This window comes from Xenopus tropicalis, chromosome 7 (assembly GCF_000004195.4).
Source record: "Xenopus tropicalis strain Nigerian chromosome 7, UCB_Xtro_10.0, whole genome shotgun sequence".
NCBI classification, from domain to species: domain Eukaryota; kingdom Metazoa; phylum Chordata; class Amphibia; order Anura; family Pipidae; genus Xenopus; species Xenopus tropicalis.
The window spans coordinates 73,369,991-73,375,977 of NC_030683.2; positions in this window are offsets into that span (position 1 = coordinate 73,369,991).

Here is a 5,987-nt window from a genome sequence, read left to right on the forward strand (position 1 = left end):
TTCCTACTGTGGGCGTGGCCTAATCACTAACTTGTCAGTGCACTAGGAAGCGGACGTGCCTGTTCTAAAGTATTTGATCGTTTACATGAGATTTAAATAACAAGCCCTACCTTTGTTGTCTTCTACGTGTGCACCAGCTTCACAGGATTTTCTATCAATATGATTTTCAACTTGTTGCAATAAGCTTGGGAGCAATGAGCAGACATTTATTTTGCCTGTTTAAATTAATATATGGTTTTCAATGGTGTTATTTCTTGCTCTAAATAGTACAGACTAGATAAGATAAAAACACATTTTTATTTTACACTTGATCGGTTTTTACTGGTTCTTCTGACAAAATGGTCTCTATTGGTCACAGGTAAACCAGGGAACTTAATTCAGTTGATCCTGGTCAAGTCCAAGGCAGACAGCAGTGGAGACCAGTGAGAGAACCATTTCAGAGCCTTTTCTGCAGTTAGGAAAAGGTGTAGTTTTTTGCTGCCATAAGGAAGTTTACTTGCTCACATGTGTAGCCCACTTTAGACGGTGCTGCTACTTCTACCACGCAATTATATGTATTTGGCGCTAACAGGAGCCCTGTGTCCCCGCTTACTATGGGGGGCAGGTATAATATTGCTATTACTTGGCGTGCCTCCATCCAGGGTAGGGACAGGTAGAACTGTAACACCCCTCCCTGGGAAACTCTGTACTGTCATCCTTGGACAGGGACTCCCTGCAACTCCCAGTACCTTGCCCCTCCCTTGGGGTAGCTGCTTACCAGGAAGTTGAGGATCCACACTGTGAGGAATAGATCAGGACACTGGCAGTGATGGTTAACCAGATGAACTTCTTTATTACTTGCAGACAGATTATCCAGGGTATAACATGCAATTCAGGTACTTTCCTTACTTCCCTCTGGGAGAACCTCTCTCTCAGGCTTATCCCCGGTACTCCCGCCAAGAGGAAGACCCTCTTTGGGAGCTCCCCCCAGTACTTGCACCAGGAGACCCTCTCTTAGGGCTCTCCCCGGTACTCTCGCCAGGCTGACCCTACCTGAGACCTCTCCCCGGTACTCACGCTGGAATACCCTTTGATTAGGAATCTCCACAATGTGGTCCTGTTGCTCCACCTGAGCAGCCACTTATTTCCCATGAGGCCACCCTCTGGTGCCTGTATAAATGGGAAGGCACCTAAGGGGCTCAAATCTGGGGATCCCTACACATGTAAACGCCCTCCACTTTATGTTAAAGAGATAATCATCCTGTTTCTAAACAGGAAGTTTGGCTCTTAGTGCAACAAGGTTGCCCCAACCGATGGTTACTGCAGGAGGAGAGGTAACCATGGTGAGAGCAGGCAGTGGTGGTCAAACTTTGCCACCTCAAAATTGCCATTAGTGGCAACTGTCTTTTATAAACAGCTCATTATCTCAAAGCTGGGTTTATACATGGTGCTGTCCTAGGCATAGTCCCTTGTGTGCACCCTCTTCTACCCAATCAGTACATGCACAGTACAGTCTGTGCATACGTGCCAATCTTGTATGCAGGTCAGACTGGTCCGTCAGGCAACAGGGAAAATCTCGGAAGGACCTGTCCTGTTGGGCTGCCTCCTGCTAGTCCCACCACAGCGCCACTGAGTGATCAGCATAGGTGCAGGATTGTGGGGAAGTGTGTGCAACATGCCAACAAACTTAAGAGTTAGCGGGGAGGTGTTTGTATGGGGTGCATAGGATCTGTGTCAGTTGGTGTGGGAAGGAGGCCCTAGAAGTTGAGTAAGAGTGGGATACCAGCCACCCCCTCAGCTTTGTCTCCATACTAAGCCAAAAGAGTCTGACAGGGAACTGGAGGGGATTAAAAACAAACTACTTCCCACAGGTGACTACAAAAAAATATGACTATTTATTTCACTTATATTTTATCTAGGTGTATATAGACAAAGAAAATAAAACACAGGGCCTGCCAGTTTGTTGGGTACTTAACAGTGGCTAAAGTTATAACCTGCTACAGTCTGTATTTAATGAAATCTAGAGACTGCTTAGTGAATCCTTCTCTTTGGTGAAACAGGAGAGCCCTACCAGCTCTTCACTGATGTCCTTTTGGTTTTACTTTCTGCTGCAGGCTGACAAGAACCAGAAAACTATGGAGAAAAATTCAGAAGCACGGCACAGATAAGGGTCAGACAAAATCATGGTGAAAGATCCTGGGCCACTGGTCAGGGTAGGCAGCAAGAAGGCATATTTAAACACAGGCCCAGATCAGAAGGAGAACACTGTAGCAAGGTTTAGGTTAGTGACACAGGTCAAAAATTAACCACTATGCTTTAAAAATCTGCTACGTGTGGCATTAGCCTTAGTTCTTTCATTTTCCCTCTATGTATACAAAGTATTTACAAAACACAGCAGTAATTTAGATTTTCACATAGATTTACTGATGGTAATAGAAGAGATCAGGAAAATTATGAGAAATTATGGTTTCTGAGTAAACAGACTCAAAAGAAAACCAAACTAGGATCCATGTGCTACATCAACAAATAAGAAAGAAAGACATCCAAGAAAACAAGTGATATTTTCAAGAATTAAATACCCCAAGTGGGGTTTTATATCCCCTTTTTTTGGGGGGGGGCAAAAAATGCTTCACAGAGATCTAAAGACAGACAATAATAGAATAATTACCAGATGTGAAGTTCTCACAAGAAGAGTAGCCGGTTACACTTCCCAACTGTCCCAATTTACACAGGACAGTTCCAATTTTAAAAACAGTCTTATTGAAAAGTCCCTAATTTCCTTTTGATCTCCTGCACTGAATGCCAAAAAAGATACAAAGTTTCTCAAATTTAATTAGATAAGTAGCCTTTTGGCAGAGAGCCCAGAATACTTACCAGTCAATACCTGCACTTAGATACAATTGTAACTAATAAGATAAACTATTGGGTCTATTGGGAAAACTGAGACTTGCATGCACAGAAAATAAAGGCTTCTGAGCAGTAGTGTATTAAAGGGGATTTTCACTTTTGAAACACTTTTTTTGTGGTTTACATAGTGCAACATAAATAAATACTTTTTAACTTATCTTTATTGATTTTAACAAAATAGTTAAAGAAGACATAAGCAAGGAGAAAAGAGGAGTGAGTGTAGTGATAGGCATTTCCATTGTGCTAATACATTTTACCTTACGAAACTGAGGATTAATTAGAAACTGTTAAAGGAGAAGGAAAGGCTAATAAAGAATTAATCTCAAGCTACAGGCATACCTTCAGTTGTCTCAATAGTGCCCTTAAGTCTCCCCATATTTCACCTGTTCAGGTGATCAGAAGCCGAACAGGAAGAAAAAACGCTGAGCTGTGTAAAGAAAGTTCCCATAATTCCTCACTCCTGCACCAAGACCAAAAACGATGTATATGCTCAGTTTGTAAGACTACTGAATGAGGAAGCTTCCTGCTGATTGGCTCAGATCCACATTACTAAGGGTGGGGGTGAGTTTTTAGAATTCTTGAGGGAAGGAGGAGCAGGAGAGGGAGAGAGCAGAGAGCTGCGTGTCTCTGGCAGAAGAAAATAAACAGAAAAGAAATCCTGTGTTTCTGTGAGTGCTTATGGCTGTATTAACATAGACCTTTCTGATATAAAGCTTACTTAGTTTTTACCTTTCTTTCTACTTTAAGGAGCTGCTGTACCCGTCAATGGGTCAACAAGCCAACTGTCCCATATTTTCTCAAATTTGTCCGGGCAACCTCACGCCACAAATGTAAATCAATTAGCTTGCTCCAAAAGGCAAGAGTAGGAGGTTCCGTGGCTTTCCTTGTGAGCAGGATAGCTTTTTTTGCATAGTGTAAGAGCTGTTGATGCTTATACATATGCTTCGGCAGTACAAATTCCTCTTTCAATTGGGCAAACTGTTCACCAGAGTGCACTATATAAACAAGGTGTTTAACACTGGCTGTGGCCCAAGAACTAGCATATTGGAGAGATCTGAATTGCACCAGGGTGCTGTTGCCCCAAAGTGGAAAGTATTTGGACCAGCTGCCTGTTGTCAGGTAAGCAGATATTACAGTTCTGTGAATTATTTGGGTTACAGTTTTCATAGAAGGGTGTCAAAGCATACACAGATGGGAGACCTCAATGCAATTGATGGCCGGGGTCTCAAAGGAGGAGATTACCGAAGCTTCCAGCATGGTGGCTGGGTTGTCGGGGTCTGGATTAAGCCACCACCAGGCATACACCACCTGACTAAAATAGTAGTAAAGTAAGATGTTAGGGAGGGCCAGCCCACCCTTCTTTACTGGGGTTTGTAGCATCTGCAGACACAAGCCTCAAGCTGTTAAAACCACATCTTTGGAAGCATAGTTGGTGCAACATGAAAGGCATATAGAAATTTGGTAAATAAATCATTTTCAGGATATTAATTCAACCTAGCAGTTTACCAGTGTTGAATTTTTATTTTAAGGGACCCCAGTATTGGGGTTAAATTCAGCTCAGAGTATTGCCTTGGGTCCCTGTGAACTACAATACCTAGATAGGTGATGGAGGACACTGATTTGAGCTGGAGTCCATGTTGCAAGTCCCTGGTATTGCCGGGGTCTATAGGGAAGACAGTCGAATTTGCCCAGTTGGTTTTAAGACCTGAAAAAATCCCACATTTTGTTACCTCCACAAGGAGCATAGAAAGGTATTTTTGGTGTTGGCTAGGTATATCAGTATATCATCCACATAAAGCCAGATTTTTTCCTCTAGCCTCTGGATTTTAAGACCCTCACTCCCTGGGTTGTTATGTATTTGTATAGTTAGGTGTTCTATGGCTAGGGCAAAAAGGAGGGGGGATAAGGGACCCCCATATCTAGTTCCCCTTGCCAGTGAGAATTCATGTGATATCTCTGCATTTACTAATATTCTGATTGCAGTGAATCATATAAGGCTTTCACCCACTAAATATATTAAATGCCCAGCCCATACCATTGTAAGAGGGTGGGGCAATTCCTCAGTGTCAAAGGCTTTCACTGTGTCCAATAATACCACCACCTTCTTAATGTCTGTGGCCCTGTTGGGCATAAACTCAGTCTGCTCAGGGTGAATAGAGTGTTTTATTACCCTTTTAAGTCTGTTTGCAAGCACCTTTGCTAGTATCTTAATGTCTGTGTTCAGGAGTGAAATATGTCTGTAAGGATTCACACCTCTCAGAAGGTTTACCCATTTTAAGAATGTGTAATCGTGGACAGTTTAATACCATCAGGGAGTTGTGCTCCCTGTGGTATAGCGTTAAACAGAGATCTAAGCCTGGGCACCACTAGGTCCTTATGTGCTTTGTACCATTATTTGCCAATTGAGAGGATCAGAGCCCTCATTGTAATGTTTAGGAATCAGAACACTATTTAGGTATTGGTCAATACATTCCATGGGGCATTGTATTTTAGAACTGTATAAATTGGATTAAAACTTGATGAGAAATTATGAAAGAATCTGGTCCTGCGCACAAAGCTCCCAGCCTCCCTCAGAGATCAGCATGGGGATAGATGTTATTTTGATAGGGTCCTTGGTGAGGATCGCCTGGAGCCTGCCGCTTTTGTCCTCTTTATCATACCAAGAAGCCACCCTCTGGATCTCCTATTGGAGTATTTTTGCACATAGGCAAGATTGACATCTCTCTGGGCAGCCACAAGGGCCAGTCCCAAAGGCTCTGCAGGGTTGTTAGCAAATTATGTTTCAGCCTCTCCTAGTTTTCTCTGAAGGGATTCTAAGTCTACATCCTGCCTACCTCTGGCCCACCTAATTACAAAATATAGGTCCCTCACACAAAGGCCTTGCTTGCATCTTAAAACTACAGGTTCCTGGACAGTGTCCTGATTTATTTCCCCGTATTATCGGTACTGTGCCTTAAATGCATCGCTGACCAGATCACAAGTAATCCATTTTGGTGGTAACCTATTACCGTTTCTAGTTGTATTTCAAAAAGGAGAGGGGCATGGTAAGGGCAGATTCTCAGGGTGGAGACAAAGTCAACCTTCTGTAGTGCTGAAGGAGA